Source organism: Bos javanicus, chromosome 11 (assembly GCF_032452875.1).
Source record: "Bos javanicus breed banteng chromosome 11, ARS-OSU_banteng_1.0, whole genome shotgun sequence".
Lineage (NCBI taxonomy): Eukaryota > Metazoa > Chordata > Mammalia > Artiodactyla > Bovidae > Bos > Bos javanicus.
In genome coordinates, this window is record NC_083878.1 from 20,098,945 (window position 1) to 20,113,782 (window position 14,838).

The following is a 14,838-nucleotide window of genomic DNA, read 5'->3' on the forward strand; positions in this document are numbered from 1 at the left end:
AAACTTAGTGACTTTAAAAAGCAATAAATATATTTATCATTTCACACAGTGTCTGTAGTTCAGGAAATAAGGATTTGCTTTAGCTTCTTAGCTGCTGTTCCTTCACCTGTCCCATTTTTATTAGAATGTGTCTTCGCGTGTGTCTCTTTGGTTTCCTCTTGTTTGGAACTCTCTGGGCTTCCTGGAACTGGATGTCTGTTTCCTTCCCCAGATTAGAGAAGTTTTCAGTCACTATTTTTCAAACAACTTTGCTGGCCCTTCTCCCTTTCTGAGACACTTACAGCGTGAATTTATAATGTGAATGCTACTCTGCTTCATGTTGTCCCTACTGTCCTTAAAATATCTCCACTTTCTAAAATTCTTTTTTCATTTGCTGCTCTGTCTGGATGAGTTCCATTGTCTTCTCTTCCAGCTCATTGATTGATTCTTCTACCTCATCCAATCTGCTCTGGTGTATTTTTCAGTTCGGTTGTAACTTTTGTTTGGTATTTTCTTAAATTTTCTCTCTCCTGAAATTCTCACTGTGTTTGTCTACTTTTCTCCTCAGTTCAGCAAGCATTTTTATGACGACTACTTTGAAATCTTCATCAGGTAGATTGCTTATCACCATTTTGCCTAGTTCTTTCTCAGTTGGGTTTTTTTTTTTTTGATCCAAAGAACCTCTGAAAAAGAACTAAATGAAGTGCTGAAGTCCCCTCTGTGCACCCTCCTGTTTTGGCAGGGCCGTGGCTGCTCTGTGGTATGCTGGTGGGCAGGGCTGGCCCCTGGAATGGCTGTAGGGCCCAGCCCTGGCAGCTGCTGGGCACGGTGGGTGGGATTATTGCTCTACCAGCTCTGAGGCCCAGCTGAGGTGCAGGGGTGGGCAAGGCTATTGGTGGTGTGTGCCTACTGGTGCTAACAGGCTAGATGGAGATTTCCAGGATGGCAGTGCTGTATTAGCAAGGTAGCCTGAGATTGCAAAAATGGCTTCCCTTAGTGACTGGGGGCATCCCAGTCTGTGGAGAATCCTATCTGTCTGTCAAATGCTTCAAGATTAGTAAGGGGGCCACCTTCACCTGTGGTTCATGTGTTTTTCAGTCGGGTGTGTTCAAGCTGGTTTTCAGATCAGTTAGTTTATGTGGGGGTCGTTTAAGGGCAAGTTTTCCTTTCCTTTCAGTTGTGTGATTTTCCTGGGCATATTCCCTGAAGTTTTCAAAACCAGGTATTTTGGGGGCTTGTCTCTCCTACGCAGTATCTATGCACACACCTATGCAGTATGCGTGCCTGATGTGGAGCTCAAATCCCTTGCTCTTCAGAGACAGTAATCATACCTTTGTGAGTCTTCTTGTTTTGGACCCAGGTCTGACTCTACCTTCCTGTTTGCTATGACCACTTTCCATCCCAGTGATCCAGGGGTAGGCCTGTGATTTAAACAGGCCAAGCAGAGACCTGCCCTGGGATTTTACAAAGGACACTAGGAGAGAGAAAAAGATCCTCCTTTTCTTGGATCATAAACCTGTAAAGACGGAATTTCCAATCAGCAGGTTCTTATGGCTCTTGAAACCTGTTTTCAGAGCAGAGAATGAAGCCAAGCAGAGAAAAACAAGATGAGAGGCAGATGGAAAGACCTGACATCATTGCTTGCGTGAATTCTGATGTTCCTGAAGCTAGATTCACCCCTGTCCTTCCCAGGTATATGAGTCAATAATTCCTCCTTTTTTATTAATTAACTAGTTGATAATTAATTTTTTAAGCTTAAGCTAGTTTGAGTTTCTGGACTTTGTAACCAAAAATTACTCACCATATAGTTGATCAGATCTAGCAATTTACAGAGTCACATAGCATAATTACTCATTCATTCTATTGTTCTTCCTGCCCATATTTGTTAGATGTTTTTATCCATAAATAGGAATGTTGGGGAAACACTGATTGAAACTACAAGACAAGATAGTAGCCACTTGCATGAGTTATCTTAGAACAGGTGGTCCTTGTAAGGAATGTGGAACGAACAAACTACCACCAACCAGAAGAATTTGAGAAAGATCCAAAGGAGAGAGGAGACGCCGGTCCTTATGTCCCACCAACCTCTCAGAATCCTTCTCACTGGACTCCTTATTAGCTGAGTTATGTGTGCATTACCAGAAAGGACCCTGAGTCAGGATGGTTGGCCAAGGACAACTCGGAAATTAACCTCATAACCATAAAACTTGAGACTGTGAGCCACGTGGCAGAGTTCTCCTGGGTTCCCTTACCCTGCTGCTCTCCATCTGGGTACCCCTTCCCAATAAAAGCTTTTGCTTTGTCAGCACGGGTATCTCCCCAGACAATTTATTTCCAAGTTTTAGACAAAAATCTACTCTTGGGCCCTGGAAAGGGTCCCCCTTCCTGTGACAGGAAGATGTCTTCATCTATTTACAGAAAAAAATTATTGAGTACTAATTATTGTGCTTTGATTGTGCTAGATGGTAAGAGTTACAAAGAAGAGATAAAGTATAGCTTCTGTTCTTATGAGATTCACAGAGAGAGAAATACCCAATGGCAGGTTACATGCTAGTAAAGAATTACTGGAAAGGACCTGTGGAAACAATTAACTGGCTCAGAGATTAAGGCAAAGATACCAGAGAGAGCCCACTTGAAGTAGTCTTGTAAGACTAGGGGAGCTCCTCACAAAGGCTTTTTAGGAAGAGGGCACACAATTGGGACAGAGTCCTGAAGATGTAGAATGGCATCGTGCAAAGAAGTTAATACTGGTGGACCATGGAATATTTAGTATGCAGATTAGTTGAACAATCAGAACTTTTTATATTAACAATGGCTATTAGGAGAACCTAGAGTTGCTTTGATATATAAAAAGAATTTGCTCTACTCTGCTTGTTGTTAATTAAAGGGAGGGTTTTTTTTTTTTTTGGCAGCAAAGCGACTATGCATAATTGGCTCCAGGAACTTTACAGATGCCATTTCAAACCGTAGGTGTTTGGAGCCTTGTTTAATGATATCTTGGAACACAACAGAAATCTAGTTAATTTCAAGGATTGTACAGGGGAAAATGACTACCTTGAAACTGTTTGGAAATAGTCCTAATTGGCCTTAGTATTTTCCTATATTGACTTCAAAATATCAGAGCAAAACAAGAAAATATTGCATTACAATGGACTTATTGAGAAATGCTCTCCCAGTAGGGTATAAAAACAGAGTAGTTTTGTTTTGTTCAATCATTGACCTCATCTACACTATTGAATCTCTTTCCATATCACTTGATGATATCCTAGGCAGATTCTATAATTTTCCAGTCATCTTTTGTAATTAAAAGCTTCAACCTCAATTCTGTCTAAATTTCCCCTTCCTACATTTCCCAGTGCAGGCTTCACCTATGGTTTCAAAGGCTGGTGTGGGAATGGGTCATGGTCTGCTTATTCATGTCTCCTCCCACTACTGCACGAGATGGCAGGGTGACAGAAAGTGTGGTCTGTGTTTGGGACAGAGGGAGACTTTTGTGTCCCTCTTCTAGGCTACAACAGCTCAGCTATCAGATGAAGGGAGAAGAATAGAAAAAAGGGGAAATGTGTTTTTCCCTGCCTAGTGAGTATGCCTCTCCACTAGTTATAGGACCTTCTGTCTGTTGGTTTTGCCAGGTACAAGTGCAAGGTGTTCCACAAGCTGGTTTTTGGTGGGTACCCTGTGGGGGTTCCTCAGAGAGGATTGTGGCAGGCACAGTCACAATTGCTTAATGAGGGAGATCCAGCTCTTGCTTGAGCTTTTAACTCTTCCCCAGCCCATTTGGTTGTATTCCCCAAAGACTGAAGCAGGCTTGGTGTCAGACACTTATTTTTGGTACCTCCAGAACTGGGGACACTTGAAGCTTCTTGTTTCTTGATCTGAGTTCTAGTCACCAACTTCACAGCCACAATAAAATGTCCAACTTAATATTTTTGGTGCTTTTATTTTAGTGAATATTTTCTTTGAGTTAAGTAGGAGGGCCTCTTCAAATTAACTGGGTTCTTGTGGTCAGTTCTGGTTCTGGTTTTAAGGGCAATATTGAAAATCAAGACCTCTCATCCTCTGTTCTCCTGCCCTATTCAAATTAGAGAAACTATTTGGGACTGCCCAAGGTACATTGGTCATGGGTACCATGACCCAATGTAAGGTACTCCCAAGGTAAGGAGATTAAAGGGATCTTTATTGATGAGACATTTGGGAGACTACTGCATATGCTTAGCTTGGAGAAGAAAAGATTCAAGGATTATATGATAACTATCTTCACATATATGATGGATTTCCATGTAGCATAGAGATTAGGACTTCTGCACCGAGAAAGTTATAGGAAGATTAATGTCATTCTATGTAATAACTCCTGAAAAGCAGAACTTTCTAAAGGTGAAATTGACTACCTCAGGAGGTAGTGAGCTCCTTATTATTGAAAACATTTAAGCCTTTTGGGCTTCCCTGATAGCTCAGATGGTGAAGAATCCACCTGCAATGCAGGAGACCCCGGTTCGATTCCTGGGTCGGGAAGATTCCCTGGAGAAGGGATAGGCCACCCACTCCAGTATTCTTGGGCTTCCCTGTGGCTCAGCTGGTAAAGAATTCACCTCCAATGCGGGAAAGGTGGGTTTGATCCCTGGGTTGGGAAGATACCCTGGAGAAGGGCAAAGCTACCCACTGCAGTATTCCAGCCTGGAGAATTCTATACAGTCCATGGGGTTGCAAAGACTGAGTGACTTTCACTCCACTTCACTTCAAGCATACTTTGAATAATACTTGGTAGGGATGTTGTCAAGGGGCTTCAGCAATAGCAAACCATGAATTGACATTTAATATTCCTTTTAATCTTCTGGTTCATTTACTCAAGAGACTGACACGGTATTATTTGTTGTTTAGTTGATGTCCAACTCTTTTATGACTCTATGGTCTGTAGCCCACCAGGCTTCTCTATCCACGGGATTTCCCAGAAAGAATACTGGAGTGGGTTGCCATTTCCTTCTTCAGGGGATCTTCTTCCCCCGGGGATCAAATCCACATCTCCTTCTTGGCAGGCAGATTCTTTACCACTGAGCCACTTGGGGAGCCTGACACAGTATAGGTAATCATGTTAGTCAGTACTGATGAGGATTCAGAATATTGGTGGGATCAACATTGATCTAAGTTCTGATTCTCAGCTTTTCAGTTGAAAAACACAATATTTGCAGTTCTTTGTTACCATGTAAAAAAACACTTATTTTGATGCTAGAATGTTAATGTGTTTATTTTAATAGGCAGGATATGTTTTTAGAAGGAAAACTTATGTCTACTTTTTAGGGTACCATTTTACCAACATAAAGAATTATGAATTACAAAATTAATTCATAATCAAAAGTTTTTATCCAGCAAAAACTCAAAACCATGTTATTTGATAGTTTCAGGAAGAATATTGAGTATTACTGCTATTCTTCTATTTATCAGTTCTGGAATATTGGTGTTTCAATGATGCCTTTTATGAAACAGATAACAATTAAAATTTAATTGAGGACTTCCCTGGTGATCCAGTACTTAGGACTCTGCCTGCCAATGGGTTCAATCTCTGGTCCTTGAAGATCCCACATGCCTCAGAGCAACTAAGCCCATGTTCCACAACAAGAAAATCCACCACAGTGAGAAACCCGAGCATGTCAACAGGAGAGCAGCCTTGCTCACTGCAAGTGGAGATGGCCTGAGTGCAGCAGAAAAGAACTAGCACAACCAAAAATAAATTTTAAAAAGAAAAAAAGAGTCTTATATACAAGATGCAAAATTATAATTTAAAAAATTCATTAGGATTTTCTTGAACCTGAAGTTATTTCAAAGGTTAGCTAAAGAAATAAACTGAAGAAAATCGGCAAAATTTTTGAAAATGGATAGATTACAGCTATAGTTATATTTTATTAAAATGCTATAATAATTAAAACTGTAATGCCACTATTAAATTGGTTGATTGATTAATGGAAAAGAGTAGCTTGCTCCAAATAAACTTTCTTGTATAAAAGAATTTAATATATTTTTAAAAAAGCATCATAAATAAGAAATGTAGTGTTGCCATGAGGCAGGATAGATGGCCCCCAGGCTGAGCAGCTGGAGTTTGTCCGCCAAAATAGCAGGAGGGAGGAGAGGATGAACCCTGCCCAGATGAGAGATAATAGATCATATATTCCTCATTTTTGAAGTCAAGGAGACCTTCCTGACTATATATGTGCAGAAAGGCTCCTTGAAGATCAAAAAGGGAGTGGGTGCTATGCCATAGTAGGTGATGTCAACCTACCCATAAGCCTCTTCACTGGAATCCATTTGGCTGAGAGAGGCACAAACACACATGGGAGATAAACTAAATACAGCCTCAGAACCAGGCAAAGCAAAATGACTGGCCAAGGGAAACCTGGAATAAGTGCCCCCCATCTAAGTAATTGAGGCTACCATGAGGGCGCCATGTGTCTATCTACACGTATCCTTTTCCTTCCTGATAAACACTTGTTTTACTACTTTCCATCACTCTGTGAAAACTCATTTCTACACAGCTGATGGGCCGGTGCTTTGTCACTGGCCACTGGTCCCTAAAGATCTAGTGGCTAGGATTCAATGCTCTAACTTTACAGCCTAACTTCAATCTCTGGCCGGGCGCCGAAATCCTGCTTCAAGCCGCAGTCAGCTGAGGCCACCTGAGATCTACCAGAGCTGCTCTAGGTCTTTGCTCAAAACCCTTCAACACTCACATTTAGCAAGAGTTAACATAAATCCTTATGTTAGGGCTCCAGAGTTAAGAAACAAAGCTATCAACAAACAAAAACTCAAATGGAATCAACTGGGACCCAACATGGTGACGAATCTGACCTCCAAAACATCCTGAGTCTCATTATACGTTGATTTTACTAATAAATTAGTATTTAAATGACATACCTACCTGCTGCAGTGACCAGATGTTAAAGACTGAAAAGAATAAAACATAGATCGTCCCAGTGCACCAGCATCTGGTATCGTGCATCAACCCTGGACTGGCAACTCGTTTCATATATGATATTATACATGTTTCAATGAGGGATGGTATGGGGAGGGAGGAGGGAGGAGGGTTCAGGATGGGGAACACGTGTATACCTATGGCGGATTCATTTTGATATATGGCAAAACCAATACAATATTGTAAAGTTAAAAAATAAAATAAAATTAAAAAACCCAACATAGATTGTACCCCACTCCCCTGAAGAAGCATTGCCCCTTTCCTGGTAGACTAATGCATATGACTCCCCATCATTAACCTCACTCCTCCCTTTGTCTTTGCTCTTTAAAATTAAAGCCCTCTCGCCAGGTGGGCGAGAAGTTGATCTGTGAGCTTAGTTCCACTTCTCCATTCTTTGGCCACTGAATAAAGCTTCTGCTGTGTCAATCTCAGCTTTGGTTTCCTTATGTGCCTGCCTGAACTGGAATGAAAAAAGAACTGTCCACCTCCCACAGAGCCCCTGCCAGGCTAGGGCCTGAGTAGGGTCCATACGACTTAACAGTAGGGAGGATTTACTCAGTAAATTTTAGTTGCACATACCTAATTAATACAAGAACATGGGAAAAACAAATTTAGATCCATTTTTTAAAGTCTTGAAAACATACCTTTGATCTTTTGAATAAAGCTGTCAACACTTATGGAGGAGAATGGATCTTCGCTTTAGTTTGACTCAACCTCTGTCTTCTCATCTGAGAATGTAGATTAGTTTAGAACTTATTTTTCCTCTGTTTCATTACCTTTTTCCCCTGAGGATTTTATTTTACTCTTTCATTTGGAATATATTCCTCTGTTTCATAATTTTGCTTGGCTCTCTGTGCTGGTTTCTGTGCATCCTGCTTCTTGGCTCTCTGTGCCTTAGATGAAACAGCCACCTCTCCCAGTCTTAAAGGAGAGGCCTCCTGTGGATGAAACTTATCATTCAATCCTGCCCTCGCTCTAGGTTTTCTCTCAAGCCTTTGTGACTGTTTCAGCTGTCAATTTTAGTTTTAATGGCTCATGATCGTTGAGGCTGTGCCAAGACCTGGCAGTGTCCCAGAGGGAAGGATCTCAGTCCATACCTAGATTTGGGCTGACGGCAGCAGCTTTTAAAGAGTGCTGTGGGACCCCCTGTGGACACACAATGCCACCTGCCAGGCAAGCAAAGGAAGCTGCAGCCACTAGGCCCTGAGCCACCGCAGCGGTGAGCCCTGAGGGGTCTCAGGATGGAGACCAACAGGCAGCCTGCCACCAAGCAGTCGCCCCCAGCAGTGCACTCTGAGGGGCTCAGGATGATACAGAACAGGATATTGGCCATAAAGAGTTGCAGTGCATATCAAAGGAATGATTTCAACAAGTCCAGGCTCTTGTACCTTCCCATGCAGAGAAAAAACACTAAAATCATTAACTTGATTAATTAAAGTAGGCTTCTGATGTTCCGAAAACCTGACCTGGTTTTTGTTGCAAAAATCCCTCTATATCCCGGCTCCTCCTTTACCTCCTAGACAGAGTCCTTCAGAGCTACCTGAGAGGATGCCTCCGGGGCTTAAGTCCTCAGAAAGTCTGCCGAATAAAACATAATTCTCAACTTTTAGGTAATGCATATTTTTTCAGTCAACAGCATGCAGAAGCCCTTCGAACCAGGACATCCAGAACTGTCTCCTGAGCAGCAGGGGTAAAAACTAGGCCTCAGACGAGTGTGAAAAATGCCCTGTGGGAGATATCGCGGGTTGTGGGGGAGGGGAGCGTGGAGGGGCACAAAGATGGTGGCGCTCCTGAGGGCACATCTGTCCGAAGCCTCAGTACAGGTGCCAGACCTCAGGTGGCCTCTCAGACAGAAGCTCCAGGATAAGCAAATAGTCCTCTTTTTCTGAAACATGGGGATGTGTTTCAGTTGCTCTGTGCTGTGACCTGAGGGTGAGGGAGGCTGCCCAGAACGTTTCCTGTGTTCCGGTTCCATGGGAGCCAGGAGCGCAGGCCTGTGGACCACCAGAGCCCCAAGTTCCAGGAATGTCTCCTGAGCAGCAGCCACAAAGACAGCCTCAGGAGGTGGACAAACCAGGCCACCCACATGCGTGTAGAAGCTCCCTTCTGGGAGATTCAGATATGCTGTGTGTGGCAGAGGGGAGCACAAAGGTAGCGCATTCTGAGAAAAGAAAAAAAGATGGCGCCTGCAGACTGGACCATCGCCAGGTGAGCAGGAAGATGGAATCCACCAATGTCTGGTTCTAGAGAGCAACCCAGAAGCTCTCTTCAGTCCATTGCTTTAAAATTAGCAAATGAGTTTCTTTCACAGAAACTCTGGACGCTGTTCAAGGGACTGTGTCTGAGTCCGGCCCAGAAGCCTAGGAGTGGGTGAGTCAGTGTGCCAGCCCGGTTCAGAGTTGTTTCTCAGTTTGCCTGGCCTTGGGGTCCTATGGGTGTGGACCCCCTTGGTCTTCAAAGCCAGATGCTTTGGGGGCAGGTCATCAGGTTCAGGTCTTAATAGATGGGATGCCCCATGTAGGGTAAGAACCTTTGCTCTTCAGCCAGAAGCCCCAGGTTTTGCGTTCTCTCCCAATTATTGGTCCATATTTGGTCCATATTTCATATCATATTTCAAATTAATAATCCTGTGTTGATTAGTTAAGCATTATTAATAAAAGAATAACAAAATCTAGATTCAAATAGAATATTTTAAATCTAAGCATCAAGAAGGCTTTTAAATTTCAAAGTTATAGAAGAGATACTAGAAAGTGAAAGTGAAGTCGCTCAGTCGTGTCCGAACCATTATTAATAAAAGAATAACAAAATCTAGATTCAAATAGAATATTTTAAATCTAAGCATCAAGAAGACCTTTAAATTACACAGTTATAGACGAGATACTAGAAAGAAAGTGAAAGTGAAGTGGCTCAGTCGTGTCCAACTCTTATCTACCCCATTTATTGTAGCCTACCAGGCTTCTCCGTCCATGGGATTCTCCAGGCAAGAATACTGGAGTGAGTTACCATTTCCTTCTCCAGGGGATCTTCCTGACCTAGGGATCGAACCTGGATCTCCCGCATTGGAGGCAGATGCTTTAACCTCTGAGCCACCAGGGAAGCAGATACTAGAGGGAAAGAAAAATAACTTGATTATTTAGAAATGTAAAACAGTAGGAAATAGTATTAAAAGGAAAAACTCGTCAAAAATAATTGGCAATGTATATGACAAAGAAAAGCTTAATTTTTTTTTAACCAAATAGAGCTCATTCAAAATCATAAGAAAAATTGCTAGAATTAATGGACAGAAGGCATGAACGCACAATTCACAAAAGAGGAAAATCAAATGGCAAATAAACATATGGAAAAATATTCAGCTTCATTAAGAAATGTGAATTAAAATGAGATGTAATTTTACCTTCTAAATTATCAAATATTTAATTGTTTTGAAGACTGATATTGATGACAAAGCAGAGGAAAGCAATTTAGGAATATGTGTCAAAAGCTTTAAAATGTTAATAATTTTTTGGTCCTGTCATTCTATTTCCAGAACCTGTCTTGAGAAAATAATTCAAAGCTGAACAAAGATTTTTCATTTTTACAGAATATTGAAAATCATGAAAAAAATTTAAACCAAGAAATGAGGAAAGTAAGTTATAAGTTAAGTAAATTATCTCCATATTAAAGGATATTGTGATGCCATTAAGATTGTTTATGAGCAGTATAATAGTATGACAAAATGTTATTATGCTAGGCATAAAAAGATAAAAGTGTGTAATTCCTTGCAATATGCTTTACAAAAAGACTAGAGGAGGGTCATCAAAATATTAACAAAAATTGCCATCAGTGCCATCTCTGTATTTTGGGCCATGTTGGATAAACCCAGCCAAATTCTTGTTTTTTGGCTCTGTTTTCTCTTGATGCCAGGTGGCTTACCACCCTTCTGTTAATTCATAATTTCCTCAGTCAGATGACAATAAATTCAATTTGATTGCCTCTTCCTTTCCATTAGTGATATCAGCAGGTGATCTTGATTATGTTTGAGACATTTTGGCCTCTTAATCAGGTTTGGGAATCTCTTTAGATTTTCTGAGAAACACATTTGCAAACAGATTTGGATGAAGTTCTTTTGCAGATGACAGCTGTCACTTATTAAGTGGATTCAACTAGCTTTCGTTTTACAGAATATCACTCTCTTGGTTGGTCCACAAATTCTAGGACTGTGTTTCTTTGGAGCCTATAGCCTTCCTTGTGATGATTATACCGTCTTTTATGTTTTGTCCCCCTCCTCACCCACATGATCTTGATTTTTTTCTTTCCTTGGCTACAATGTCAAGTTTGTCTGTTTGGAAGCCTGCATGTGCGGGAGGAAATTATCCAGCAATCTGACCCAGTTTAGAAATCTTGGTCTTCCAGTCAGGAAGGCAGGTAGGTCAGTCTCCTTGCTGTTCACTCAAGACTTGCCCTTGAACTCATCACTTTTCTTTGTTGAGCCATTCCTTTCTCTGTCAACGAGACCTAGATAGCAACCGTGGATGCATAGAACCTGCTACCTGTTTCCCCGGTCCTAACAAAGATGAGGTTAGCTTGGCACATCTTCTCTTTACAAAACTCATGCTGACTTCTGGCAATCACTGTGTCCTTTCCAAGTGCTCATAAACTTCTGTTTACTAATCTGTCCTAATATTTAACCAGGGATACATGCAATAGAACATTTGCCTTATTCTTGAAAATTGGAAAATCTTATGTCCAGTTTTATTCTTTGGGTCTTGCTCTTCATGGTTGCTCGAAGTTTATCATAATAATACCTGCATGCTGTTTTAGTCTGCTGAACATAGTTAATCTGTGTGTAGAGACCTCATTTCATTTAGCATTATGTGCTTTCTTTCAAACTTACTTTACATGTAGGTCTTTGATTCCCCTGCTGATGATTGATGTTAGTTCTATCCTTTTCAGATGGAAAAGATAAAGCCACAACGGAATGAAGTAATTGTTTTTCTATGCAATCTGTAAACCATATTCTCCAATAGATTCAAAACCTATTGTGTTCTTACTCTAAACATATTTGGCTTTAACATTTTCTATAAATCTCAACTACTTAGTGCTTCTTGGAGGTTTGTGACAGCCTTTTACTATGACCTGAGGCAGATTATTTAAATTTGGTTTCTTCATCTGTAGAAAGGGAGCCATATTAGTGATTTATATCACTGAATTATTATGAAGATTGAATGAATCAACATTTGTGAAGAGTCCAGAGAGTCAGTACTACCTATATGTTAAATAAATATTCGTAAAAAAAAAAAAAAAATCTGTGCTCTCTGGAGAAACTCTCTCCCATTTTAGTATATGCCATTCATTTTGTTTGATTATTGGGATTATCATAATTGAATGATCAGAACTTATTTCTTCATTAATGAATGCTATAGAGTAGCCTTATCCATTTATAAAGCACATACTGTGTATTTGGTGCATTATTTGTTAGTAAACTGTTTGAATTGCTTGATCATTTTGATTGGAGCTGATTCAAATTTCCATATTGTTAGAAATGATGACATTTGAAAAAGCTTTTATGACCTCTATGTGTTCTTGGTTTTGATACATTTTTTTACAAGTTAATTAATGGATTTATTTTAATTTTTTAAAATGTTTTCTTTTCTATTGCTGCTACTGCTGCTAAGTCGCTTCAGTCGTGTCCGGCTCTGTGTGACCCCATAGATGGAAGCCCACCAGGCTCCCCTGTCCCTGAGATTCTCCAGGCAAGAACACTGGAGTGGGTTGCCATTTCCTTCTCCAATGCATGAAAGTGAAAAGTGAAAGTGAAGTAGCACAGTCGTGTCTGACTCTTCTCGACCCCATGGACTGCAGCCTACTAGGCTCCTCCACCCATGAGATTTTCCAGGCAAGAGTACTGGAGTGGGGTGCCATTGCCTTCTCCTATTGAGGTACAGCCAATTAACAATGCTATGATAGTTTCAGATGAATAGAGAAGGGACTCAGCAATACATATACATGTATCCATTCTTCCCCAACTACCCTCCCATTTTGGCTGCCACAGGACATTGAGTAGAGTTACATGTGCTATACAGTAGGTCCTTGTTGGTTATGCATTTAAAATATAGCAGTGTGTGCATGTCCATCCCAAACCCTCTAACTATCCCTTTCCCCAATCCTTCCTTCTGGCAACCATAAGCTCATTCTCGAAGTCTGTGAGTCTGTTTCTGTTTTGTAATTTAATGTGTGGGTTTTGATACATTTTTAAAAAGCAAGGAACTGATACCATTCTCATTCTTACAGAGAATCATAGTAGTTTAATACAAGGTTTGTGTTTTTCCCCACTGATGTGTATTTGAATGATGACAAAACGATTTAAATCTCACCCACGAGGTTATTAAATATGATTTATAACCCTTATCTATAAAGTGACTAGCAGATTTATGTGCTAGAAAGTTCTGATAATTTTTATGATTACTAAATATAAATCAATTTTTTCAACTTTTATGTGAAACATATTTCTTTTCCAACTTTGACAACTAGATACTTAGGTAAATTTCTCCATCCCAAACTTCCATGACTTCTATCTTGATTTTCCTACTCTGATTTAATAACCTTAGTTCATAACTAGCTTTGGTCCCTCTTTAAAATTAGCTTAGAAAAAAAAAAGCTCAAATGTATTATATTTAACACATACATTTCTGCTGCAACTCCCACACCTAAATGCATAAATATGTATTTTGTCTCTTTTTCCTTTGGAGGATATGTAAAACTCAATGTTTGTTGCAGTTTCCAAGGTTTTTCCCTCCCACTTTTGAGCAGTAGTAGAGAAGCTCTGTAAGAGAATGTATAGATGTTTTAGTGATTTACAAAATGTACAGCTCCCTGAAACTGTCTGGGCAGGATTTGGCTAAGTGAAGAGCAAAATATCTTAGGAAATGAATCACTCATCTCTATAAAAGTAGGTGAAGTATTTCCAGTTTCCAGTCAGGATGACAACATGAGGCAAAGTGTGCCTGTTCTCTACTGGCATTTCTTCTTTTTTTCCTTTTTTGCTGTGATGCATGGCTTATGGTATCTTAGTTCCCTGATCAGGGATCAAACCTGTGCCCCCTGCAGTGGAAGCATGAAATCTTAACCACTGGACTGCCAAGGAAGTCCCTCTACTGGCATTTCTAATCCATCCAGATGAGCAGCAAAAGGAGAGTTAGCAGTGCTTCATGCTTAATGTTTATTGTACACCCATTACATTGATGGATAATGTGTATAAAAGTGACCCAGAGGACACTTAAAGGTCTTTTTTCTTGCTCCAGCCCACTTTGCCAGCCTTATATACTGAGACCTCCCCACTAGGGCCTGACATCCTGGCTAAATTGAAATATTTGCTACTTCCTAAGTCTGTCCCATGTGATTTGCTATCTATAGCTTAATCAAAGCTAATTAGCATACTGGACATCAAAATTTTTTTTTAATTGGTGAAACTAGTGACTTGTTATTTAGCATGATAAATGCTGGAAAAGGGAGTTCATTGGTGAAATTACAAATATTCAATTTTTGTAGGTTGGCTAAAATAAAGGCACTGTCTCCACTCTTGCATGAATAGAGTTTCAGAATCTGGCGAGGTTCATACCTTGTCCCCTTTGAGATGAGGCCAGATGGTGCCCATTTGTCCCTAATTGTTTCTGTGTCCAGCCATTGGCTTGGGACATGACTCTTCAACCTCAGTGCTACTGATACTTTGGGCTGGATAACTCCTTGTCTCACGGGCTGTCCTGTGCATTGTAGGATAGTTCACAGCATCCCTGGCCTCTGCATACTCGGTGCTAGTGCACTTCCCTCCTTGTGACAAGGAAAGCTGTCTCCAGACACTGCCACCGTCCCCTAGGGGGCAAAATCACTCCAGCTGAGAACCACTTGGTTAGGAGGATTTC

General features: G+C 40.7%; 1 long non-coding RNA gene across 1 annotated transcript in view; it reads left to right on the forward strand.

Moving 5' to 3' along the window:
* LOC133256891 (uncharacterized) overlaps window positions 1-10,724 on the forward strand; it is a 32,261-nt gene extending 21,537 nt beyond the window's left edge. Inside the window, exon 3 of the long non-coding RNA XR_009739327.1 lies at window positions 10,521-10,724. This is a non-coding gene — a long non-coding RNA (uncharacterized LOC133256891). The remainder of the gene's footprint in view (window positions 1-10,520) is intronic.
* Window positions 10,725-14,838: the final 4,114 nt, after the last annotated feature.